The following is a 14460-nucleotide window of genomic DNA, read 5'->3' on the forward strand; positions in this document are numbered from 1 at the left end:
AATTCCTAAATTATATGGTTCTGGAGTTATCTGAGCTTAAAATGGGGGCAGCTGGACAAAATACAATGCAATACATATTGTACATATAGCGCAGCTGAAGCTAACATGGAAAAAAAGGAAATACTGCCCCCTTGTGAAGGCGAACAAAACATTGCCAGCGGCCCTGGACAGAAGATTTATAAGCACCCATATAAACAAGAAAAAAAAAAAAACAAAACCCGAACAAATTCTGAAATGGCGCTCTCCATCGGATTTTCAATTTCCGAATAAATTCGTGAATGGCAGTCAATAAAATTAACATATCACAGCTTTGGTAATTTGTATTTTCCTACATCGGTTTGCTTTTTAAAACGTTAATGTTTACAGAGGACGGGAAGGGCGTGGGGGGGGGGGGGGGCGAGAGGAAATGCAAAGAACCCGACGTCATTAATAATGCAGGACGCCCGACGAGGATAACTTGTGTGGAAAATCCTCCCAAGCTGCTCAGTCATTTTAGCATTTTGCGTCATGACCCCCCCCCCCCCCACCTGCCCCGCAAGCAGGATTTAGTCACCACTTTAGTTTCGAGCTCCCTGCGCAATCAACCAATTAAGGCTCTCTAATTAAAACCCAATTCCATCTGAAGCCAAGCCCCGCTTTGTGCCTAATGGTGACGTTGCAATTAGCGCTGGAGGTCCTCGACGAAGCAAATGCGCTTCTTTCGATGAGTGAAATGAACACGTCTATTCCATTCTGTCCTCAGCCGGGCGGCTCAGCTCCAAAAAAGTTATTGATCTGGATCAAACATTTCAAAGGAAACGATGCCTTTTATGCCAAAAGGGAAAAGGCTGTCGCGCCGTAAGAGCTAAAATCACCGCGGCGGGCCCTATTTGGTACGCCCACATCTTTTCAAAACACAACGTGATCGCTATTCGCCGCCCACGTGCACTTGGTAAAACCAAAAACTTGCCAAAGGGGATGTGAGAGCCATAAAGTAAATGTATTATTATTATTATTATTATTATTATTAAAAGGAAATTTGGGTTAAATTGATTTTTTCATTATTGTTCACAACTGTATAATTAGATTTTGAAAGGGTGCAATAGGTTTAATTTTATTGCTGTTTTACTTCATGTAAATTTATTCACGATATTGAGGTATCTGGGCTCCATTAATCATCCTGTCTTTCATCCGTTAAAAAAGGTCCATGACATGTTGATGTAAGCAGCATGCGGAAGACAGGAAAGCATGGAGCAACAACTTTTCTGATCAGTTTGTCTGAATTCACCTCATCGGATCATCTGCAGTCACCTGATCCATTTGTCTGAATTCACCTGATGGGATCGTTTGAATTCACCCGATCGGATCACCTGATCGGATCATGTGAATTCACCTAATCGGATCGTCTGAATTCGCCTGATGAAATCATCTGAATTCACCTGATCGGATCATCTAAATTCACCTGATCGGATCATATAAATTCACCTAATTGGATTGTCTGAATTCACCTGATTGGATCATATGAATTCACCTGATCAGATAATCTGAATTCACTTAATCGGATCATATGAATTCACCTAATCAAATCGTCTGATTTCACCTCATCGGATTGTCTGAATTCACCTGATCCGAACATCTGAATTCACCTTATCGGATCGTCTGAAGTTACCTAATCGGATCATCTGAATTCTCCCGATCGTATCATCTGAATTCACCCGATCAGTTCATCTGAATTCACCCAATCGGATCATCTGAATTCGCCTAATGGGATAATCTGAATTTGCCTGATCAGATCATCTGAATTCACCTGATCGGATCATCTGAATTCGCTTCATCGGATCATCTGAATTCACCTGATCAGATCATCTGAATTCACCTGATCAAATTATCTGAATTCACCTAAGCGGATCATCTGAATTTACCTAATCGGATCATCTGGATTCACCTGATCAGATCATCTGAATTCACCTGATCAAATTATCTGAATTCACCTAAGCGGATCATCTGAATTTACCTAATCGGATCATCTGGATTCACCTGATCAGATCATCTGAATTCACCTGATGCGATCATCTGAAATCACTTGATCGAATAGTTTGAATTCACCAGAACAGGCCGTCTGCAGTCACCTGATTGGATCATCTAAACGTTACATGGCAAATGGAGGAACACGTGACATTTTCACCTTTCACATATGTGTTCCATTAAATGATGAGTATTGATTTGATGCTTTATGTGGCGTTATTTGCGCCTTACACGGGTTAATAAATCTCCCCTTGGAGATAATAAACGTAATAATACGTTTAATTTATAAGCGCCTCTCAAGGTTACTTTACAGTCACAGGATCAGTTTTTCTGCGGTGAGCAGTGGCAGCCACACGTGCCTGCATTCCCTCAACCCGGAAGTAACTCAAATAGATAGAACGCTAGCTAGCTAGCTAACAGATAGCTACTAGATAGCAAGCTAGACAGTTACCTAACTAACTAACTAGACTAACTAGTAATGTATTATTATTATTAGATAGCCATATAGCTAATTAATAGCTAGCTATATAGCCAGATAGCTAATAGATAGCAAATAGATAGCCAGCTAGGTAGCTAGCTAATTTATAAAATTTCATTAATTAATGTAATTAATAAAATTAATAAAAATAAAACATCCATGGCAGAGTGAAGAAAAATCACCGTGCGGCAGAGTGCGGCGCGTGATCGGGTATGATTTATTGATCATCCTTGTTTGTAATGTGTAATGCAATTGCTTTTTATGACTTTACATAGCGCAGGTCTAATAAAACATTTTGACAGGGCTCCACAAGTGCTGCGAGATAAAAAAAAATGAAGGGTCGGGGCTGAGGGGGTGGGGGGATTGTGAGCTCTCGAACAGAAACAGTTGTTATTGTTGTTGTTGTTCTGTCGAACCTGATAACACCGTTGAACCTCATTTCACAAATTTAATTCATTTCTCAGTCACCGTTCGTGAACTAAAGTCATCCCGGGTTTTCCCATCACAATGGAAGTTTGTAATCCCCCCCCTCCACTCTATCGTCGTGGGTGATGTGGAACGTCACCCCCACAATAAATGAAATCCATGATATGGAAATAGCTGATACTCCCTTGGCGTGTGTTGTTTTTTTTTTTCCGAATGGAATTGAATTTAGAATGTAATTTATTTATTGTCATTGCAAATGCAGACATAGCGAGTCACAAATTTCACTTAGCAGTTACAACCCGTCCGAGAAATAAAAAGAAATGACAGACAAAGGGAACGGAGAAGATTCACCCGGTTTCATCTTGGATGGAAAAAGAAAAACATAAAGAAGTAGGAGGAAGAAAATAATAAAAAAAAAACACATCACACGTTTGTTCTATAAGTTTTAAGCTAGTTTTGCTCTAAATGCGAAATGTCATTCTGGCTATTTTGTGTCATTTGACACAAATGTCGGCACTCAATTTGTATTAAAATGTAAATTTGTTTTGGTAGCTTGGTAGCTTCAAGCTAGCAGGCTTCAGATTCGGAGAGGATGCTTTCTTGTTACGCATCCAGTTATGAATATGATTCAAATAGTTCTGAAGAAGAAATCATACATGTTTGCAATCGATTAAATAATTTATTCCGTGTTATTTTGAGGCATCAGGTGTGGGAAATGTGAAATGTGGAAAAAAAAGGCAAAAAATAGCGACAGAGCCGTGTAACAAATTAATCAGTCCGTTTCCACAGGCTGATTAATTCCTTACATGGAGCTTTATCGCCCTCGTCTGCCTCTTTTTGTTGCAACACGACGTTTTCAGACCAAAGTACAGCAAAATGCATTGACGTGATGGAAGGACGGCTACAATGTGTCTTTTTTACGGTCATGGGGCGGTCCTTTCGTGACGTCACGTACGGCCTCATCACCAACTCAAAAACAAGACTTCCTGAATATTCAGAGCGAGTCTTAAAACGTAAAATATAGCTACATGCGGTGGAATCTTATTCAAATACGCTCAGTAGAAGTCATTTGAAGCCATTTTACAAATTATGGACACAACTTGTCCGAGGACGTCGGTTGTCCTTTAAGCTAGTTTTGTAAAAAAAATGCTCACTGTCACTCTGCTTATTTTGTGTCATTTGACACAAATGTCGCAGGTCCGTTTGTGTTAACTGTATATTTATTTCGATAGCCTGTTAGCTTTAAGCTAGTTTTGCTATAAATGCTAACTGTCACTGTGCTTAGCTACTTTACTCATTTGATGCAAGGTATGTTTATTATTCTGTACAGCGGGGGCTTCATCAATATTTAAATTCCAATAAACACACCCAAAGATGGCTACATGAGCATAACCACGATCATTTGAGAGGTGCCAATGTCACGACGGTATATTTGGAAGAAGAGGAGTAAGGTGGAATAGGAGTGAGGCCATAGAGAAATAAATCAAGGCTTTCATTTCTCGGGGAGAGACGGCGTAGGAGACGCGTCGCCGTCAAGCTGGAAAAGTCGAGCTCGGCAAAGGCTTGACAGCAGAGCCTTGGGCAAAAGCGTGAGGATAGTCTCGCTAGCTGTAGCATCATGAGAGAGAGACACCAAAGCGAGAGTACGGCGATGGAGAACGTTTGTGAAAGGTAGCGGGAGGTGGGAAGGGGGCGGGGGGTTTAAAGAGCAAAGGGAGAGCATCGACCGGGTTTTTGAAGCCATCTGGCCCGTTCGCTGATCCAGAACATTGACATTGGCGGCGCTGGGAGACGAGGGGAAAGAGAGCGGAGAGGACGGTTTCCCCTTCGAAAGCACAAAAATGTATACAGTGATACCTCGTTTTACGAACCACTTGGCTTACGAACTTTTCGGTTTACGAACGTTAAATGTATGAAAATTTTACCTTGGCATACGAACTATTTTTCGGGATACACACGGAAATGTCACAATGAGTGATGTGGCGTTCACGAACGAGCCCGTTCTCCTAACAAGAAAATGGCAGCCGACTGTTTTTGTCCTCTATTCCCCGCCCCCAGTCTTCGGTTAAAGCCACGTGATTGGTCAAGAACGCAGCAGTGAGGGCGGTGGGGGGGGGGGGGTGTTTGCAGACAGAGAGAGAGTGAAGCCGTTCTCCAAAAAGAAAATGTCAGCCAACTTTATTATACAGCACAGTTTATTTATTTAATTATAATAACATATCACATTTATCATACATAAAATAAGGTATATTTTGTGTAGTTTTAAACGCTTCGAAAATAAGAAAGTAGAAAAATTATGTTTTATGGGGACCTGGGAACGGATTATTCTCATTTTAATGGTTTCCTATGGGAAATAATTTTTTGGGATACACACTTTCCGCCTCACACACTCTGTCTGGGAACCAATTAAGTTCGTAATCCAAGGTATCACTGTATTTTTATTTTTTTTCCTCAGTTTAGAATCATCATGTTATTATAACATTCAAAATTAAAACAATTCCTCCATTGCGTTGCGGAAGGACAAATATGAATGAGTGCTAACCGTCTTTTAGCGCTTTTGTTGTTTTCAAAAAATGGGCGGGAAAAGCCTGTGCGTCATCGGCGATACCAATAACGATATCCGTGATACTGCCGCTATATTGGTATCAAATGCATAGCAAAATATACACGTCGCAGCACACGAGTTATTTGTTATTTGTTTACGACAGTTTACTCATTCACGAATTTATTCGGGAATTGAAAATATGACGTCGAACGCCATTCCCGATTTATTTCAGGTTTTATTTTTTCGTGCTTGGGTGCCAATAATGCCCCCAATACCTATTTGACCTTCTTCCAATTTCTATCCCCTCCACCACTGTGTGCCCCCCTTGCTCATCTCAGCACATTGGGGACAGAGCTTTCAGCTGCCCTGCCCCCAAACTCTGGAACTCACTTCCTCCCAACATTCGTAACATCGGTTCTCTTCCCACCTTCAAATCCCATCTCAAAACCCACCCATTTAAAATTGCATTTTCTGTGTAGCTCTTTCGCTTGTTTCTATTTATAATTGTATTGTATTTATTATTGTATCTATGCTTGTCTGTGACTGTAAAGTGTCCTTGAGAGCTTTCTAAGGCGCTTGAAATAAAATGTATTATTATTATTATTATTATTATTATTATTATAAAGCACTGGCCAGATCTTTTGGCAATGTTTTTTCCCCTTCCACAAGGGGGCGTCATTTACTTTTTTTCCCCATGTTAGCGCTTTGTCCTTGCTTCAGCTGTTGTTAAAGCGCTATATAAATCAATACTATGAATTGCATTGTATTTTGGACAGCCGCCCTCCTTTCAATCTCAAATAACTCCAGACCCGTATAATTTAGGAATTAACTATATTTTTTTTCTGATGAAATTATTATGTTTAATACTAATTTAGTATATTTTATTTATAATACAGAATATAATACTACCCGTGAAAACAAATCTAAACTGTAACCATACTGAATTAATAATCAAGTAAGATGTAAAAATAATGTAAATAATCTAGTTTAAATAATCTAGTTTAAATCATAATATTAATTTATTAACTGCCATTCCCGAATTTTTTCAGGAATTGAAAAGCATGACATTGACCTTTGTACAGTCACCCACATTTCAAGCTTAGATAACTACAGACCCTCGTGTAATTTAGGAACTACCTCTTTTTTTCTGATGAAAGAAGAGAGGCTAAGGCTTCTAAAACTGCATTGACCGAGTTCAGGAACTTGAGTGAAAAGGACAAACACCCTGGCCCTGGAGTGGACACATTTTTGCACATCTGGCAGTGAATGAGTTAATATTAAATATTTATTAACACTGATTTTTTTTGAATAGCGGTAGAATAGTTTATTTATTTATTTAATTTTTATATTATTTTTTTTTTAATTTCTTTGATCATTTGACAATATCAAAACGAACCAATGCGTTCGTTTTTCCTTGATATAACTTTTGAAATTAGATAGGACACACTAATTAAGATCGGGGTGATTAAGATAGCTTCGTTCGACCGCATCAGCCGACGATTAGCCGCGGCCGGGCGCGGAGCTGATAGTCGTTGACGCACAGGAAAGGGGACAAGGTGGCATATCTTAGCTAAACAGATGGCAGGCACCCGCCCGCATGAATGGATGGATACACACACACATCGTAGCTAGCCTCATTAAACAAATGAAATGGTGAAAATCCCATTTTAGGAACTGCGAGAAATGTACCGTATTTTTCGGTGTATAAGGCGCACCGGACTATAAGGTGCACCTTCAATAAAATGAAAAGTTTTCAAAATATAATACAATGATACCTCAGCTTACGAACACTTTAGCTCACGAATGTTTTGCCTTACGAACATTAAATTTGCGAGAATATAATCTTGGCATACAAACTAGTTTTCGGCGGACGAACCAAACCAACACAACTGGCTGGCGGACTACTTTTCGGCGGATAAACACCAAACCACACGGTCGAACAACACCCCCTTTGAGTGCAGATGTGGTTTGCTATCGAGTGGAGTACTTTTGCGATTATGGGATGAAAAAGACCCCACCACAGGCTAGTGTTAAGCCGAAGAGGACACAAAAGAAAATTAAACAGAAGATCATCGAATGAGCTGTGCGTTTGTGTGAATTAGCGTCCCAGTACGGTAAGTCGACCATTGCTAGGTGTGGCTAAGGGTGTTTCTGTGTTGTCTAAGCAACGGTCTCGGGCAATAGGTTGAAAAACTTGTGTTGATGTGCATTAACGAAAATCAGCTAGCACAGGACAGTGTGAGTGAGGGTATTGTTGCAGAGAAAGCACGTCAACTTAACTCGCCAGTCTTTGGTTAAGCCACTTGATTGGTCAAGAACGCAGCAGTGAGGGGAGTTGGTTCAAATATTAAAGAGACAGGCAGATAACAGAGAGAGAGTGACAACATGGATAGAAAACAGTGACATTGGGACTCGTTTCAATTTTGATAGTTCAAAGGCACAGTGTAGACTGTAAGGTTAAAATTCCCATCAATCAGGCTCCACAAATAACCCGCACAAGCCATCTGTACACTTGATGCAAACAGCTATAAACCCAGCTAAACAGAACACAATTGATGAGGAACTAGATAAAATTATCGCAGAGAAAGCACCTACAAGGGATCATTCCCCAAGATGGTGAAAGAAGAAGGCTACGTTTCTCATCAAGTGTTTAATGCTGATGAAACCGGCCACTCCATTCCATCAAGCCATAAACGGCCACCACAAAGGTAAATAAAACGACTTTATTATATAGTACAGTTTATTTCTTTATTTATAATACCGTAACACATTTATTATACATAAAATAAGGTCTATTTTGTGTAGTTTTAAGGCTTATTTAGTGGAAAATTATGTTTTATGGTGACCTGGGAACGGATTATTCTCATTTTAATGGTTTCCTCTGGGAAATTAATTTTTGGGATCCACACCTTTCGCCTTACACACTCTGTCTGGGGACCAATTAAGTTTATAAACCAAGGCATCACTGTATTGTTGTTGTTTTTTTTCTGTATTGACCCGTCGCACCCAAATGGATTTTTTTTTTTTTTTTTTTTGCGATACTGACTCAGAATGCTACTGGGGTTACATTAGTTTTACAGGCAGCAATACCTCATCAGCATTATGAAAGTTGCCTAACCTGTTTTGCCTAGGCAGGCTATTGTATGAGGGTCGTTATGCTGATGAGGTGATACCGGTGGGAGTGGGGGTAATAGTCCAGTCGTTAGTCAGGAATGTAGGAACAATCAGTGGGGCCACAGGGAGGGGTCCTCTGCCCCCCCAACCTGTGAGTAGGGACCTATCATAGCTGTGACCGGCGCCACCATGTCTGGACATTAGGGATATATAAATAGGGCCGATACGACCAGTCAGACTTTAGTTCGCTGACGAAGCCTCTTGGATAGGAGGCGAAACGTCCGAAACCTTCACTTTTGTACAGATGACGGCTGAAGAAACCTTCTCATCGATTAGTTTTACAGCACCGGCAAAAAAAAAGCCGTCCCTCAGTCTCCTTCCAACAAACGCGTCAACTTTCTGGAATACTTTTAAGCTTGTTGTTGCTCCACATGCCCTCCAATATGCTTTAAAGAGCGAGCGGAGATGGAGGAGTAGGGTAGGAGGGGGGGAGGGGTAGTGAGAGGGACAGGCTAATCCGCCTCAGCGACTTTGGGACCAGCTTGCTTCTCCTTCAGGGATGCTGAACATGGATGAGCGCTGCCAGCCCAGCCAAGCCGAGCCAAGCCAGCGTGCACAAAGACGGAATGTTTCCACATGAGCAGGGGGAGGACGAGAACAGTGACAGCGACAATTCCCAATGTCACAAGCGGAAGGTCATTTTGAGCCATGGAGGTCTGATCGGGTACTCGTCATAAAAGCAAAACAAAAAAAAAAATGGCTGCAAACGGATTTCACTCCTCTGCATGTGAAATGTGTTTTTTTTTTCATCCCCCGCATGTGCCTTAGAAAGTGTTCAATGGATGATCATTTTTATTTTCGAGCTTTATTATTACTCCCAAACTTGCGCAGTTTGGGAGCTAATATACGACAATATTCATCCAGGGCAGAAACGGGATAAGATTTTCCAGCAGCGACTGTTTTTTCAAGTAGTTCTTATTTTGGTTGAGCTAAAAAAATAATAATAATTTAAAAAAAAAAAACTGGACACTTGTAAATATTTTCTGTGGGTGAGCAGCGGCAGCCACATGCGCCAGAATCCACTCAACCTAGAAGTAACTCAAATAGATAGAAAGCTAGCTAGCTAGCTAGCTAGCTATCTTGTCGCCATCTGGCCAGCCAGCGGGCTAGCTATTATCTATTAGCTAGCCAGCTAGCTTTCTATTTATAAATGAATGAATAATTAAACAAATAAATAAACAAATACATAAATAAATAAATACAGTAAAGTCTCGTTATATCGATATCGGATATATCGATAGTCCCGGTTATATCGATACTATTTCTATGCACGCACGGAGAAAATTACATGCATACAGGGTCGGATATATCGATAGTCCCGGTTATATCGATATTTTTTCGGACTCCCTTGAATATCGATATAACGAGACTTTACTGTATGTTATTTTAGAACATTTTTTTTAAATGAAGCCAAAAAAAAAAGCCATAAGTCTACAATCAGTTAATGCGCGTTTGGCGTTCAATCGCGATTATTTTGATCTCAGTTGTCACCTGCTTTGCTCAGGTGGCAACTTGTCAGCGAGCCTCCATTATCGATAGCGGGCCTGCTACGAGAGAGCGCGCCGAGGTTGTCATCGCATCGCACGCTTTTCTACTGTTCGATGTGATTCGTGAGTCTCGGTTGAACGCATGAGCGCCGTTCCTAAACCGCATACGTCCTCTGGTACGCAAGCGTTTGCCTCAGCGGCAATCACCAAAAAGTTTCCTTGTGAAGGAAATCAACTTTCTAGAACATGCCCACATCCAACCCTCCTCTCTCTTACCCATCGTTGTTCTGTCACAGTCTCCATGGCAAATAGGCAGAATCGCACCCGTATTGTTGCCGACAGGAGTCGGTTGGAAGTGATTGATAAGCTCCACAAAGAAAAGGCAATTTTTACAAAGCGAGTCGCTCACCTCGGAAGGAAAAGCGCCATGTCGGGCCGATTGTGAGCTGGTCATGAGGTGTACGGAGGCTTGCGATTTTATGTGGGTTTTACCTTTTTGGTGGAGATGAAGAAGCTTCTGCTTTTCAAAGGTTCCCCAAAATCGCTTTAAAAGTGGAAGGAGGGAGGCGGGTGGAGAGGGCCCTGTTGACAAATAAGGTTGCATATTTCAAACATGTTGGCAAGGAGTCAATCTGAAAGTCTTTTTTTTCTCCCTCATTTGAATCAACCAATCAATTTTTCTGGTCGTTTTATCCTCATAAAGGGTTGCAGGGTATCTTCGGGGCAGTAGGCCGGGGACACCCTGAACCGGTTGCCAGACAATCGCCGACCAACAACAATCCGCACTTACAATCACACCAAAGGACAATTTAGAGTGTCCATCAATCGGCCAGATGTGTTTATGGAATGTAGGAGGAAACCGGAATACCCGGAGAAAACCCACATTCCCGGGGAATATTTAAACGGCCCACAGCTATGCTGGATTTGCAATTCAAAGTCAATTCTGATACTTACGCTGTAATGCAGCGATATGACAATCGAATTAAACGTTTTAAATTACCGTATTTTCCGGTGTATAAGGCGCACCGGAGTATAAGGCGCACCCCCAATGAATCATGTATTTTCAAACCTTTTCCATATACTGTAAAAGGCGCATCGGACTGTAAGGTGCACCTTCAATGAATGAAAACAGTTATCCAAAAAAATAACAGTGATAGTGTAAGTGTGTAAGGCGAAAAGTGTGTATCCCAAACATTAATTTCCCATAGGAAACCATTAAAATGAGAATAATCCGTTCCCAGGTCACATAATTTTCTACTTTCTTATTTTCGAAGCCTTAAAACTCCACAAAACATACCTTACTTTATGTATAATAAATGTGATATGGTATTATAATTAAATAAATAAACTGTACTGTATAATAAAGTCGTTTTATTTACCTTTGTGATGGTCGTTGATGGCTTGATGGAATGGAGTGGCCGGTTTCATCAGCATTAAACACTTGGTGACAAACATAGCCTTCTTCTTCCAACATCTTGAGAAATGATTCCTTGTAAGCTTTGGCAGCTTTGTCGTCAGAACTGGCTGCCTCACCATGACAAATGACACTATGAATCCCTGTATCAGAATCAGAATCAGAATCAGAATCATCTTTATTGCCAAGTATGTAGAACACACAAGGAATTTGTTTCCGGTAGAACACGCTGCACTAGTATCGTCGTCAAAAAAACTGCTAAGTGGCACTATACAGTTCCATTTTGGCTACTGTTGAAAGAGTTCAAAGAGTTAATGACGCTTAAAGTTCTTGAACCATCCGTGGCTAGCCTTGAAATCATCAATGGATGACGAACTTCCAGGTTGCCTCTTGATGATATCTGAGTGAAGTTGCCGTGCTTTCTCTGCGATAATTTTACCTAGTTCCTCATCAATTGTGTTTTGTTTAGCTGGGTTGATAGCTTTTTGCCTCATGTGTACAGACGGCTAGTGCAGGTTATTTGTGGAGCCTGATTGATAGGATATTTTAACCTTGCAGTCTACACTCTGCCTTTGAACTATCAATAAAGTTGAAACTAGTCCAAATTTCACAGTGTTTTCTATCCATTTCCCCTCACTCTCTCTCTCTCTCTCCTTCTCTCTCTCTCTGTCTGTTATTTGCAGCTCTCCGTTTCTGTAACCCCCCCTCACTGCTGTGTTCTTGACCAATCAAGTGCGGCTTTAACGAACACTGTGGGCGGGGAATAGAGGACAAAAAAGAGTCGGCTGCCATTTCCTCGTTAGGAGAACGGGGTCGTTCGCGAACGACACATCACTCATTGTAGCGCTCCGTGTGTATCCCGAAAAATAGTTTGGATGCCAAGATTAAATTTTCGGGAATTTAACGTTCGTAAGCCGAAAAGTTTGTTAGCCAAGGCGTTTGTAAGCCGAGGTATTACTGTATATAAATATATAAAATTTATAAATTTCCAAATATAAGGCACACCACATTACAAGGCGCTACAGTAGAGGCTAAGATTACGCACTACTTTTTCTACAGGGCGAAATGGAGTCGGTGGCTGCTTTGAGTAGTTGCGAAACATGTTGTGGCTTAATATGACTTCACATATAAGGTGCACCTACGTATAAGGCTCAGGGTCATCTTTTGATTTTTTTTGTGCATCTTATACACTCGGAAAATACGGTAAACCAGGGTCTGACGTGAATAATTTTACAGTCATTTTGGGATGCGTTTCACATATCCCAAACGCGCTAAACACTAGTTAAGTGACTCATCAACACACCGAAAACAAAATAAAAGCACCTTGACATTTGATTGCGCAGATTCGGGGGCTCACCGCTGTGAGGATTGCGGCGTTTCAAGTGTATCCGTCCCATTTGGGGTGACACGTTTTTTTTCCGCTCAGGGCACCAAAATGCCACATCGCTACATTTATTTGGAAACAAACTCATTTGGAACTTGCTGTTTACTAACCTCCGACTCGGGTTGTCTGCTTTCACCCCGTAGCCTTGTGAAAGTTGCACGGATGTGGGTGGACAGCTTTTTTTTTTTTTTTTTTTTTGCATTGTAGTTTTGAAACCCTGGAGGCGCGGTTTAAAAGAACTATCACAGAGAAGATGCTGTGTCCCTTTTTTTTAAACAACCCCAGTATCGAGAGTAAAGCAAAAGTAACGACGCTAAACAGCAATGGTGTCACGCTGTGGGACTGCATCTGCTTGAGTTGAGCAACGTCAGTAGTTTTTTTTTTTTTTTTTTGCCAAGTAAACGGGTCACTTGGGGTATTTTTTTTTTTATTTTAATAGGCTTGATGACAGGACTAATCAGCTCTCCCAAAAGATACGACTCAGCAATTATTTAAAAAAAAAGCTAATTAAGAGTGCAACTGTGACAAAATGGCAAATAAAAGATTCAACTAATATCTCACAAATAGCCTCGAAAGCATTCTAAAAGCATTTCGTAAAGAGACCCCCCCCCCTTGCAGATTTTCTGGTTTAAAAAAATTGAAAAGCTTTTCGCTAAACTCATTCAACGCCATTCATGAATTGAAAATATGACGCTGAGCGCCATTCCAGATTTTGTTCGGGTGTTGTTTTTTTCATGCTTGGGTGCTGATAAAGTGCTGACCATGGCCTCTGGGAATGTTTTTTTCTTTTCCATGAGGGGGCAACATATCCCTTTTTTTCAAACTACATGTCTACAAGCTTTAATTGGTCAAACTTAAAAAAACAAACAACAAAAATATCCCAAATCCCATGTGTTAAAAAAAGAAGTCTAAATGTTTTTTTTAATTATAAATATAAATGCTTTTATTTATTGCCATCAAAAATGACCCTGAGGGACACCGAAAGCCACCTCAGATTCATTTTTTTGTTGATCAGTGTTGTTGTATTTTTACAATTACTTTATTTTGAAATCTCTGACTTTTTACAGATTTTTTTAACCCATTCGCTGGCATTCCCGAATTTATTCGGCAATTGAAAATATGACGTAGAGCGCCATTCCCGAATTTGTTCGGGTTTCCGGGTTGAGTGAACGCTGGCGGGTGTGGCTGCCGCTGCTCACCCAAGAAAAATTTATCCTGTGACTGCAAAGTGACCTTGAGAGTTTTGAAAGGTGCTTATAAATGAAATGTATTATTATTATTATTATTATGTTTTTTTCACGCTTGGGTGCCGATAAAGTGCTGACCATGTTTTTTTTTTCTTTTCCACAAGGGGGCATCATTTCCTTCTTTTCCATGTTCGCGCTTTGTTCCAGCTTCAGCTGTAGTTAAAGCGCAATATAAACCAATATGTATGTATTGTATTTCGGACAGCCGCCCTCATTTCAAGCCCATATAACACCAGACAAATACAGTTTAGGAATTAACTCTTAGCGCACCATTCCCGAATTTGTTCAAGTTTTGATTTTT

General features: G+C 40.6%; 1 long non-coding RNA gene across 1 annotated transcript in view; it reads right to left on the reverse strand.

Moving 5' to 3' along the window:
* LOC148898744 (uncharacterized) overlaps nt 1–11630 on the reverse strand; it is a 28376-nt gene extending 16746 nt beyond the window's left edge. Inside the window, exons 1-2 of the long non-coding RNA XR_016114836.1 lie at nt 11494–11630; nt 10607–10696 (exon numbers count right to left, since the gene is read on the reverse strand). This is a non-coding gene — a long non-coding RNA (uncharacterized LOC148898744). The remainder of the gene's footprint in view (nt 1–10606; nt 10697–11493) is intronic.
* Nucleotides 11631–14460: the final 2830 nt, after the last annotated feature.

Source organism: Hippocampus bargibanti, linkage group LG04 (genome assembly GCF_051943395.1).
Source record: "Hippocampus bargibanti isolate YZ-2025 linkage group LG04, ASM5194339v1, whole genome shotgun sequence".
Taxonomy (NCBI): domain Eukaryota; kingdom Metazoa; phylum Chordata; class Actinopteri; order Syngnathiformes; family Syngnathidae; genus Hippocampus; species Hippocampus bargibanti.